The sequence below is a fragment of the Bubalus bubalis genome, chromosome 5 (assembly GCF_019923935.1).
Source record: "Bubalus bubalis isolate 160015118507 breed Murrah chromosome 5, NDDB_SH_1, whole genome shotgun sequence".
In the NCBI taxonomy this organism is placed as follows: Eukaryota; Metazoa; Chordata; class Mammalia; order Artiodactyla; family Bovidae; genus Bubalus; species Bubalus bubalis.
In genome coordinates, this window is record NC_059161.1 from 64,559,944 (window position 1) to 64,573,424 (window position 13,481).

Sequence of the window (13,481 nt, forward strand, 5' to 3'; positions counted from 1 at the left end):
AAATGTATAATATGAGATATGAACTCCTGGAAGAAAACGTAAATGCTGCCTTTTACCTTAGCCTGATGAGAAATTTAAGTATGAAAAATTGAGCTTTAAAATAAGAAGTCAATGAATAAATTGCCTAAGACCAAGAAAAGAAATTTTATAAGAAATTTACTATTTTTTTTATGAACAAAGTCCCTGTAACAATTATGCTTATATAGATACCTTGATTACATTGATTTAAAATATTGTACTGCTGTCATAAGTTGTAAATATAATATGAAAGACAGAAAAATCAACACCATAGACAATGTGGAGTGAAAAAACCTCAGGAAACACTTCCTAATGTTGAAAAATGGATGAATTGGAGGCCAGGAATGAGGCAAGAAAAATGTTATTTCTTACAGCATAATTTATCACAATACATGTTAATCAGTTCAGTCACTCGGTTGTGTCCAACTCTTTGCGACCCCATGAACCACAGCATGCCAGGCCTACCTGTCCATCACCAAATCACAGAGTCCACCCAAACCCATGTCCATTAACTCTGTGATGCCAACCAACCATCTCATCCTCTGTCGTCCCCTTCTTCTCCTGCCCTCAATCTTTCCCAGCATCAGGTTTTTTTTCAACTGAGTCAGCTCTTTGCATCAGGTGGCCAAAGTATTGGAGTTTCAGCTTCAACATCAGTCCTACCAGTGAAGACCCAGGACTGATCTTATTTAGGATGGACTGGTTGGATCTCTTTGCAGTCCAAGGGACTTTCAAGAGTCTTTTTCAACACCACAGTTCAAAAGCATCAATTCTTTGGAAAGCTCAGCTTTCTTTATACTCCAACTCTCACATCCATACATGACCACTGGAGAAACCATAGCCTTGACTAGATGGAACTTTGTTGACAATGTGTCTCCTTTTCAATATGCTATCTAGGTTGGTCATAACTTTCCTTCCAAGGAGTAAGCGTGTTTTAATTTAATGGCTGCAGTCACAATCTACAGTGATTTTGGAGCCCCCAAAAATAAAGTCTGACACTCTTTTCCCATCTATTTGCCATGAAGTGATGGGACCGGATGCCATGATCTTAGTTTTCTGAATGTTGAGTTTTAGGCCAAATTTTTCATTCTCCTCTTTCACTTTCATCAAGAGGCTCTTTAGTTCTTCTTCACTTTCTGCCATAAGGGTGGCATCATCTACATATCTGAGGTTATTGATATTTCTCCCGGCAATCTTGATTCCAGCTTGTGCTTCCTCCAGCCCAGCATTTCTCATTATGCACTCTGAATATAAGTTAAATAAGCAGGGTGACAATATACAGCCTTGACATACTCCTTTTCCTATTTGGAACAAGTCTGTTGTTCCATGTCCAGTTCTGACTATAGCTTCCTGACCTGCATACAGATTTCTCAAGAGGCAGGTCAGGTGGTCTAGTATTCCCATCTCCTTCAAAATTTTCCAAAGTTTATTGTGATCCTCACAGTCAAAGGCTTTGGCTTAGTCAATTAAGCAGAAATAGATGTTTTTCTGGCAGTCTCTTGCTTTTTCCATGATCCATCAGATATTGGCATTTGATGTCTGGTTCCTATACTTTTTCTAAAGCCAGCTTGAACATCTGGAAGTTCATGATTCGCGTTTGCTGAAGCCTGGCTTGGAGAATTTTAAGCATTACTTTACTAGCGTGTGAGATGAATGCAATTGTGTGGCAGTTTGAGCATTCTTTGGCATTGCCTTTCTTTGGGATTGGAATGAAAACTGACCTTTTCCAGTCCTTTGGCCACTGCTGAGTTTTCCAAATTTGTTCGCATGTTGAGTGCAGCACTTTCACAGCATCATCTTTCAGGATTTGAAATAGCTCAAGTGGAATTCCATCACCTTCACTAGTTTTGTTCATAGTGATGCTTCCTAAGTCCCTCTTGACTTCACATTCCAGGATGTCTGGCTCTAGGTGAGTGATCACACCATTGTGATTATCTGTGTTGTGAATAACTTTTCTGTACAGTTCTTCTGTGTATTCTTGCCACCTCTTCTTAATATCTTCTGCTTCTGTAAGGTCCCTACCATTTCTGTCATTCACTGAGCCCATCTTTGCATGAAATGTTCCCTTGGTATCTCTAATTTTCTTAATATCTCTAGTCTTTCCCATTCTATTGTTTTCCTCTATTTCTTTGCATTGATCACTAAGGAAGGCTTTCTTATCTCTCCTTGCTATTCCTTGGAACTCTGCATTCAAATTGGTATGTCTTTCCTTTTCTTCTCTTCTTTTCACAGCTATTTGTAAGGCCTCCTCACACAGCCATTTTGCTTTTATGCATTTCTTTGCCTTGGGGATGGTCTTGCTCCCTGTCTCCTATACAATATCATGAACCTTCGTCCATAGTTCATCAGGCACTCTGTCTATCAGATCTAGTCCCTTTAATCTATTTCTCACTTCCACTGTATAGTCACAAAGGGTTTGATTTAGATCATACCTGAATGGTCTAGTGGTTTTCCCCACTTTCTTCAATTTAAGTCTGAATTTGGCAATAAGGAGTTCATGATCTGAGCCACAGTCAGCTCCCAGTCTTGTTTTTGCTGACTGTATAGAGCTTCTCCATCTTTGGCTGCAAAGAATATAATCAATCTGATTTTGGTGTCAACCATCTTGTGATGTCCATATGTAGAATCTTCTCTTGTGTTGTTGGAAGAGGGTGTTTGTTATGACCAGTTCATTCTCTTGGCAGAACTCTATTAGCCTTTGACCTGCTTCATTCTGTACTCCAGGGCCAAATTTGCCTGTTACTCCAGGTGTTTCTTGACTTCCTACCTTTGCATTCCAATCCGCTATAATGGAAAGGACATCTTTTTTGGGTGTTAGTTCTAGAATGTCTTGTAGGTCTTCATAGAACTGTTCAACTTCAGCTCTTTCAGTGTTACCAGTCGGGGCATAGACTTGGATCACCATGATTTTGAATGGTTTGCCTTGGAAACAAACCGAGATCATTCTGTCATTTTTGATATTGCATCCAGGTACTGCATTTCAGACTCTTTCGTTGACTGTGCTGGCTACTCCATTTCTTCTAAGGGACTCCTGCCCACAGTAGTAGATATAATGGTCATCTGAATTAAATTCACCCATTCCAGTCCATCTTAGTTCGCTGATTCCTAGAATGTCGATGTTCACACTTGTCAGCTCCTGTTTGACCATTCCAATTTGCCTTGATTCATGGATCTAATATTCCAGGTTCCTATGTAATATTGCTCTTTACAGCATTGAACCTTGCTTCTATCACCAGTCCATCCACAACTGGGTGTTGTTTTTGCTTTGGCTCCAGAATTATTATTATTAAATAAAATAAGAAGAGCAAATTATTATGTTTAACAGTGTTTGTTTTTCCAGACTTAACTTCTAAAAATAATAAGCAACAAGAGAAGCATGACTGCTGGGCAAGGATTATTGAACTATACAACTCAATGTCCAAGCTACAGGAGTTTTAAATGGCTGAAAAAAATCAATAAGAGTAAACAAAATAGATGCAGCTGCAAGAGAGACTGTATACAATCTCTAAAGCCTAAAATATTTACTATTAACCCTTTTTAAAAATTATTTATTTTAATTGGAAGCTAATTACTTTACAGTATTGTAATGGTTTTAGCCATACATTGACGTGAATCAGCCATGGCTGTACATGTGTCCCCCATCCTGAACCCCCCTCCCACCTCCCTCCCCATCCCATCCCTCAGAGTCATCCCAGTGCACCAGCCCTGAGCACCCTGTCTCATGCATTGAACCTGGACTCGTGATCTATTTCACATATGGTAGTATACATGTTTCAATGTTATTCTCTCAATTCATCCCACCCTTGTCTTCTCCGGCAGAGTCCAAAAGACTTTTCTTTACATCTGTGTCTCTTTTGCTGTCTTACATATAGGGTCATTGTTACAATCTTTCTAAATTCCATATTATGTGTTAGTATACTGTATTTGGTGTTTTTCTTTCTGACTTACTTCACTTCGTATAATAGGCTCCAGTTTCATCCACCTCATACTATGAACTCTTTACGAAAGAAGTTTTCAGATCTCTAATAGAAGACATATATTTTAATTAATTTGTTTTTATTTCAAGTGAATTTTATAAATAAGGTCTTATAACTCATTTTCTTTTTGATTAAGTGTGGAAATGGGTAATAGTAACTGTTTTAGTGTGTTTAAGTGTCACTACTATTTTAATAATTTAGCAAAATAGGAGATAATTATCAATTTAAGCTTCTGACAGAAGAGATACTTTAAAGGCAAGAACCAAGATGACGTGGCCTTAAGAAGGTGAGTAGTGGAACTCAAAATTGAGTTAAAAATACAAAAGGAAACCAAAGTTTCATCACTTTCTAGATGTCTGGGCTACAAGTTAGCAAAATTGCACGTGTGTACACAGATACAGTCAGAATCAATCATAGTAAGTGCTTATGAGTAGTTCTTAAACAAATATCACCATTTTATATAGTGCAATTTAGAGGACATTGAAGTAGATAGTTTAGGTTTGGGTTCAGTTAAAGCCAATGAGGTATATAACTTGCTATAATAAGAAAAATATATTGATGTTGCATGAATGTTAACTCATATGCTTACAGTTGTTACCTGAATTATAAGTTTATTGTTGGTCTCTAAGTTATTAAGAAATGAATTTTGTGAAATGAATTATGTAGCATGAATTATTTGCAAGATAGAAACCAATAACCTGAGAGTTTATACTCAGGCACCTCTTGAGATGCAGTTTCACTTAGGATGAGTCTGGTGCCATGAAGTATTAAGAATACTGCCTATTCCCGATGCCTTTCCAACAAAACAATAACAACAACATAGACAAAAGCTCCTGAGTGTTCATTATGAGCTAGGCAACTAGTAAAAATTATACATAGATTGTCTAAGAGCTTTTGTATAGGTTATCATTGGTCAGACAGAAGACAGCTTTAATGATTGATACTGCAAGGGACAGACTATGGTTGCAGAAGGTGTTAAACTGGAAGATTATTATAACAATACATCCAAAAGACTGTTTGTTAACATTCTAGTGTTGGCCAATGCCTATTTTGGAGAGTATTTAGCTTTAAAGATGCTTTATTTTTCATGGGTGTGCTTCCCAACTGGCTCAGTGGTAAGAAGTCTGCCTGGTGTTTCAGGAGACACGGGTTGGATCCCTGGGTTGGGAAGATCCACTGGAGGAAGAAATGGCTCCAGGGACCCACTCCAGTGTTCTTGCTTAGGAAATCCCAAGGACAGAGGAACCTGGTGGGCTACAGTCCACAGGAAGGCAAAAGAGTTGGACATAACTTTGCGACTGAGCGCTCAAAAATGTTAAATAGCAGTTTTCTTTTAGACCTTTTTCTCTTAAAAGTATTGTGACAAATCAAATGAGCTTTAAAAGAGTGAATTACTTTTAGCTTGTTGGCATCACTTTCCCAAACTATGCTACTCAAATTTGACCTGAGGCTCTTATGTCAATGACAACTCTGAAAGATGTTTTACAAATATAAGCACTTGTGCCAGGTATTATAGTAATGTTTCCTATAAACAGTTTATTCTCAAAAGAATTATAAAATATTGATAAAATATAAATATTTCAGATCTAGGAAAGATTAATTCCAATCATATTTTAGTATAAATACTTTTAAGATTAACTCATTCTAAATATACTTTGCCATTTATGGTTTCCCTTGAGTCAGATATATTTCATAATGTCATAAATCCATAGGAAATTTTATGTCATTGCCTGTATTCTTATATCAAACAGGAAGGACATATTATTTTTGAAGTACTTCTCACTATGGTGCTTTTAAATAGCCATTAGTCTTCAGAATCATGCCATTTGCAGTCTGGTAGTGCAGAAAATTCACTAGGAAGTGTCCTCAAAGAAACTCAGGCCCTTTTGACATATTTGATAAACAAATGAAATACTTTTTGCTCACTCGTATGGTGAAAACTTAGAGAAAGAAAGTTAAAATAAGGGCGTAGTTTGGAAACACGATTAATAAATTAGCTGTCGGTGCTAGTTATGCATGTTCAGTTGCGGTCATGTCCGACTCTTGGCAGCCCCATGGACTGTAGCCCACCAGGCTCCACTCTGCATGGAATTGTCCAGGCAAGAATACTGGAGTGGATTGCCATTTCCTTCTCCAGGGGATCTTCCTCAATCAGAGATGGAACCCAAGTCTCCTGAACTGTAGGCAGATTCTTTACCACTGAGCCACCAGAAAAGCCCAGTTGGTGTTGCTATCTATCAGGCCCAAAATAACCCTTCTAAACTTTGCTTTGTGATGTTGGGCTTCAGACTCCATCCCACTGTGGTCCCCATGTGTCAGTGAAATGAGTGCGTAAGGGTCCATCTAGAGAAGTGTTCTGAAATCTGGAAGAAAGAAGAAGAGATTTTGTCCTTTTTTTGGTGTCATCTGGCCCTGCCTGCATGAATTTAGCAAAGGCTTGTTGTTTTGGTAGAGGCATTCAGGTCCAGGACCCAGTTTCTTCCTTCTTTTCCCATAACCAGCTATAACGTGTTTCCTCAGAGGCAGAAGCACCAGCCCCGCAATGCTCTGTTCTCAGGGGTCCCAGTATAGCCGCCCCCCGCTCTCTGCTGGCAGCATTTCACATTGGAGATCTTAGTGTCAGCTCCACAGAAACTCTCCTCCAAGCTTCTAGGTTCTAATGATCCAGATCTTCCCTTTGTTCGCTGAATAATTTCTAGAATCAGTATCCACATGTTCCCCTGGATTCCTGATTTTGCTTTGCCATTGTTGACTCACAGCTTGGTAATGAGTTCTCTGTATTTATGTCGGTTTAATAAAATAAACGGGTAGCCTCTATTTTCTTTTCTGAATCATCACTTAAATCATCTTTAAAGAAAAACTTGGCTTTTCTTTTTAAAGTTGAAGAAATCCTTTTAAATGTTAAACAAGAATTAAAGCAGAATAAACGTCTTATTTAAGAAAGCCCCTGTCCTCATATATACTGTAATGAATTTAAAATGATGAATAAATAGAAAGAAAGCAAAATGTGACCCGAGGATGCACTTTTTACCTGCCTGTTTCTCAGACCTTAATGTATGATTGTGTTAAATAGTTATATATTAATATTCTGCCTTAGATAGTAAATTATGAATATACTAATTAACATTAGTCAAATATTAAGTGACCACTGGAGAAGGCAATGGCAACCCACTCCAGTACTCTTGCCTGGAAAATCCCATGGATGGAGGTACCTGGTAGCCTGCAGTCCATGGGGTCACACAGAGTCGGACACGACTGAAGCGACTTAGCAAGTGACCACTATTTATTGATGCATGAATATTTTACCTTTATGTACAGAAAGACAGAAAAAAAAATGAAATGATACAAGTAAAAATATAATGACAGAATGTTTTGTTTAGGAGCAATATATATATGATAAAAAACATTTAGGAAGCAAAAATTTAAAAAGAAAAAAACCTCAGTAAGTCACAATGCATATACAAAATTGTTTGTCTATCACTCTAATTGGTTTAGGAAAAGAACAGAAAAAATAATGTATTTTTGTGTGATGTATTGTTTGTCAAGGTGATTAGTACTAGGAGTATAAGGTCAGTTTTTTAAAAAAAAAAATTGGAGTATAGTTGATTTACAATGCTGCGTTAGTTTCAGCTGAATAGCAAAGTGATTCAGTTATACATACATATATCCTCTCTTTTTAAAATTATTTTTTCCTTCTGAGCCATTGTAGAGTATTGAGTGGAGTTCCCTGAGCTATATAGTAGGCTCTTATTAGTTATCTATATTAGATATAATAGTGTATATGACATGTGAGTATACTCAGTCATGTCCTTCTCTTTGCAACCCCCTGGACTGTAGCCCACCAGGCTCCTCTGTCCATGGGATTTCCCAAAGAAGAATCCTGGATTGGATTACCATTTCCTACTCCAAGGGATCTTCCTGACCCAGGGATTGAGTAGCATGTGTTTTCTGCATTGGCAGGCAGATTTTTTTATCAATGTGCCACCTGGGAAGCCCCTAGTAGTGTGTATATGTTAATCCCAATCTCCCAATCTATCCTGCCCCCCTTATCTCCTGGTAGCCATACATTTGTTTTTCTACACCCATAACTCTACTTCTGCTTTGTAAACTTTTTTCATATTCCACCTATAAGTGATATCATATGATATTTATCATTCTCTGTCTGATATCACTCAGTACAACAATCTCTGGGGTCATCCATGTTGTTGCAAAGGCATTGTTTTGTTCTTTTTATGGCTGAGTAGTACTCCATTGTATATATGTACCACATCTTCTTTATCCATTCATCTGTTGATGGACATTTATGTTGTTTCTATGTCTTGGCTATTGCAAACAGAGCTGCAATGAACATTGGGGTGCATGTGTCTTTTTGAATTATGGTTTTCTCCAGGTATATGTGTGCCTAAGAGTGGGATTGCTGGTAGATCTATTTTTAGTTTTTTAAGGAACCTCCATTTTGTTCTCTATAATAACTGTACCAATTTCCATTCCCACCAACAGTATGGGAGTGTTATCTTTTATCCATACCCTCTCTGGGGAGGAAGTCTTAAGGTCTTTCTATAGCAAATCATGTGGGTGGAGGATTTTGATCTCCCAAAGATAGTGGGTAAAAATTGATTCCACTCTTTCAGGCTCTGCTTAACTAGTAATTTTCAGGGAAATAATTGTTCAGATATCTTTTGATAGAATAAAAATAAATTGCAGCATATATTTCCTCCATCTATGTGGCTTCAGATAAATACTGTATCTTTAATAGAAAAGGATGGGGGAGTGTAAAGAAGAATTTGCCATTTTTCTTATTTTTGATGATTGTACTTCTATGCTTTATTATTGTGAACAAAAATTCCATTTGATCAGTCTCATAAAAATTGGAAAGGAAATTAAGTATCTGTACTGTGGTTTAGTGGAGAAGGCAATGGCACCCCACTCCAGTACTCTTGCCTGGAAAATCCTATGGACAGAGGAGCCTGGTAGGCTGCAGTCCATGGGGTCGCTAAGAGTCGGACACAACTGAGCAACTTCACTTTCACTTTTCACTTTCATGCACTGGAGAAGGAAATGGCAACCCTCTCCAGTGTTCTTGCCTGGAGAATCCCAGGGACAGGGGAGCCTGGTGGGCTGCCATCTATGGGGTCGCACAGAGTCAGACACGACTGAAGCGACTTAGCAGCAGCAACTGTGGTTTAGAGTCTAAGTGATGTTTCTATAATTCAGATCCATCTATGATTATTTGTCACAGCAACTATTAACTTATTTTATTTAAAGTCATTAAAATTTTTTTAAAAAGTTAGTTAATATGTTTTGGCCAAACTTAGTTAATAACTCAACCAATTAATTAATCAAGATACTCTCTTCTCTATATTGTCCATCACATTTTCAGATGAAAAAGAATTATCTATCTACTTCAGATGAAAATTAATTGCCTAACAATGTATGAATCAAGTAGCTAAATTTAATCTCAGAGGCGTTTACACTTAGATTATTTATTTGTATTTTGCTTAAGAATTTTATTTTGCATAAAATTTTTATATTCACTATTGACAATAAAAGAATTAAATTTATTCTCTTTCCTTTGAACTTGATTTTTAGACAAGAATCACAAAATTCATGAATAAGAGTAAGCAATTGTGATTTAGGGGGAATTCATCAAAAACACTGCCTCCTTCAGATGATAAAAGATTGTCTAAAAATATGTGCATCAACTAGCTAATCCAACCTAAAGCATAAAAAGCAAGAAAGTGTACATGGTTCTATCAATTACTTTCTCTAACTGAGAAAAACCCACAAAAGTTTATAAAGGTCAAATATAATTTATTTAGTAATAATATTTTAAAATATAAGCATTTGGAAATGAAACATAATTTTAATGATTTTTCTATTTTATTTTAATTTCAAGTTTTCTCAGTGATTTTCAGAAAAACACCTTAACTGTTTCTCTTTAAAGCTTGAAACATTTCTTAGCTCACAAATTGCTCTCTTTGATATTTTAAATATAAATTTGCATAAAAGGTACATACCATAGTTGGCTATAAGGTATACAATTTTAATATGCTGCCTAAAAGTACATAGATCATTGTTTAAACTAGTCCCCTTTAGCCCTTTGTGGAAAGTAAATGCCTTCCTTCCACTTTGCTCTATTTGGCTCAAATTCTAGTAGACTCCCCTGACAATCCTACCAATAATTTCTACTGCAAACTGGGTATGTAACAATACCTTACAACTGACAGTCTTAGTCAGTTATCCTAACTGGCTTTCTATTTGTTTCTTTCTGTGAATAAAATTATCAGTCTTTCACATAAGGGTTCTGGACACTGTCCCCTGCTGTGCTTTTTCTAGTGGCCCAGCTGAATTTTCTTACTTGTGACATGATAAAGACAGAAAGAAGGAATATGCCTTGGATGGTTGCTCTCTGTTAAGATTGTTAGTTTTCTTCAAATTAAAAGGTGAGTAACATGTCCTTGTCTCTGATTATTCATCTTTTAATTAAAAGCATTCTCTATTTTCTTGGAATTCTTACATACAATTGAATATAGCTTTTGGTAAAAGTTAATTGTGTTTAATTGAGATAAATTTTGGTCAGGGATCCTGCTCTTTCTTTTTCCTCCTTAATCTTTACCTTTTTATTTCAGGAGAGTAACAATTTGAGCAGAGCAGTATTATAGTAGGCAAACACATTGAAGATATTAGAATATTTGTTTTCTGACACTTTGTTGGTGATAGTTTACTATTAGGATAGTGTGAATTTAAGATCCAGAAAAGCAACATCGGAATTTCAGTGTTGAGAATTTCAGTTGAGAGGGAGTAGGTTAATTAAATGATCTGAAGATTGTGAAGACTAGATGATAATACACACAAGCTGATGATTATAGCTACAGTCATTCAGTAGATGAGGAGACTCTGGACTGAAATGCAGAATGAAATCTGCATTTATCATGGCACCATGAAACTAGGATATTGGAGTGAAGCAGAGAGAAGCAGCACTGCAAAATCGAATAGGATTTTCAAGTTGAAGTGGCAAATGGCAGAAATAGAAAATTGATAAGGGAAACTATTTTGAAAACACAGGTAATAATGTGGCCATTGGAATATGTTGAGATGAGGATGAGAAAACCAGATGAGATAGCTGAGTTTAGAAATGGGATTTAGCCTCATGTACGTGTAGATGCAGGCACTTGCCATCCTCCGATTTCTTGCTAGATTTCTTTATATGTTCAAGTTTTTCAAAGACAATGACTAGAAATTTAAGAAATGAGATGCTTTGTTTTTAAGGTGTAGGTGTTTGTGTAAATGCTAACAATATAACTGATAGTTAGCGAGATTAATTCCAAAAGATTAGGAAAATATTTGAGAAATTTTTTAGGCCAGTTCTATACCTCATGCCATTCATAGATGAATCCCATTTACACATTTAAGCTTCACTTAAATATAACTACATGCCACATAATTTCAAATGGCCTTTCTCATCACAGTATGGTTATTTTTAAAATTCAATTTGCATTTGCATAATTCTAACTGACATTTAAACTGTTGGGCTTTACATTTCTCACCGAGTGTTAATTTTATCTGAAAATGATAAAGCATATATCACCATTAAGTCAATGATCAGATATGGAAATAAATTCAGTTAAATTTCCAAACAAAATACCAGTCAGATATCAAGATAATTAAATTGAAATGTGATAGGCTTGAGCTTAAGGTATCTGTTATTTAAAATGATTTGAATACTCAACTAAACTCAAATTTACATGCATAAATGGGGCTTTTCTCATGACAAGTCCAATTTGGCAAATGTGTTATATACACAGATATATCAAATCAAAATTAGGTATACATAGTCAAGCTAATTTGAAATTTTCTAATAAAATAAATTAGTCTAGTCAATCAAAAATTGATTTGATTTGTTATCAGAATACACATGAAGTCTGAAAAATGTAATCTTATAGCATATAATGCATGCTAAGTCACATTAGTCATATCCAACTCTTTGCAACCCCATGGACCGTATCCTGTCAGATTCTTCTGTCCATGGGATTCTCCAGGCAAGAATACTGGAGTGGGTTGCCATGCCCTCCTTCAGGGGATCTTCCTGACCCAGGAAATGAACCTGCATCTCTTATGTCTCCTGCATTTGCTAGTGGGTTCTTTACCATTAGTGCCACCTGAGAAACCCATAACATATAGTATTTGGATTTAAACATGAAAAACAAATCAATTGATGTGTTAATGTTTAAAGATTTTGGCAATAGGGATGAATGAATTTAACAATGTAAGGTGCTATCAATGTACTTTTTTTATTTCCCTCAAACAATGTGTGAGTAATAAATGCAGTTTTAAATAACACATGATAAAAATAATTCATATTATAAAGCCCTTTGTGTTGTGATCCACCTTTATGTGTTTCACCAACTTGTTCTGCTGTGCTTCTCAACAAGTAATGAACAAAATAAAAAAAGACAGGGACTTCCCTGGCAGTCCAGTGATTAAGACTCCAAGATCCCAATGCGGGAGGCGTGTTTTCAATCCCTGGTCAGGGAACAAAGATCCTGCATGTACTGGGTGCAGCCAAAAACAAAAAAAGACAAAAAAAGAAAAGTTGAAACAATCCTAAAAAGAAAGCATCTTGATATCTGTTCTTTGAAACCCTTAAATTATCAACTCTCAGTCCAGATGTCTCTGGAATAAGGAAGGCAGTGCAGGTAAACTGGGAGGGTCTGCAGTGCATGTCTGAGTCATGGACTGTACTTAGACTTGGAAATTTCATTTCAGTATTCATCAAGAGAGAACCCTGTGAGCAAGATAGACCAACAGAAAGTCAGTCTCCTCCATAAAATGATGTGACAGAGAATGTTTGTCTAATATATTAGGTTAAACTCTTTGGAATCACATCCTCTGCTTTATTCAATCATAAATTCTTCCAATTCCATTATTTATATTATCTGGTTTTCATATAAAACAAATGAATGCAGATTTGATTGGACTTTATAATTCATATCTGATATTCCTAAAAATCACTTAAGTTTCAACTGAGAGGTGCTCAAGTAGTAATCCTCATAATTTCAATAATTAGGAATGTTCTAAATTTAGGATTTATTTAACATTTTTTAAGTACAGTATACAATGCAATATTACTAATGATAGACACTATGCTGTACAGTAGATCTATAGGACTTATTCATCCTGCATAACTGAAACTTTGTACTTGTGACTAATAGCTCCCATCTCCCCAGCTCCTGGGAACCATCATTCAATTTCAATTCTGCTTCTTTGAGTTTACTATTTCATCTTTTTTTTTTTTTTTTTTGGTGGGGGGGTTATGTGTCATGTGGGATCTTAGTTCCCTGTGTGCTAAGTCACTTCAGTTGTGTCTGATTCTTTGCAACCCTATGAACTGGAGCTTGCCAAGCTCTTCTGTCCATGGGATTTTCCAGGCAAGAATACTGGAGTGGGTTGCAATGCCCTTTGCCATGGTATCCTCCCAACCCAAGT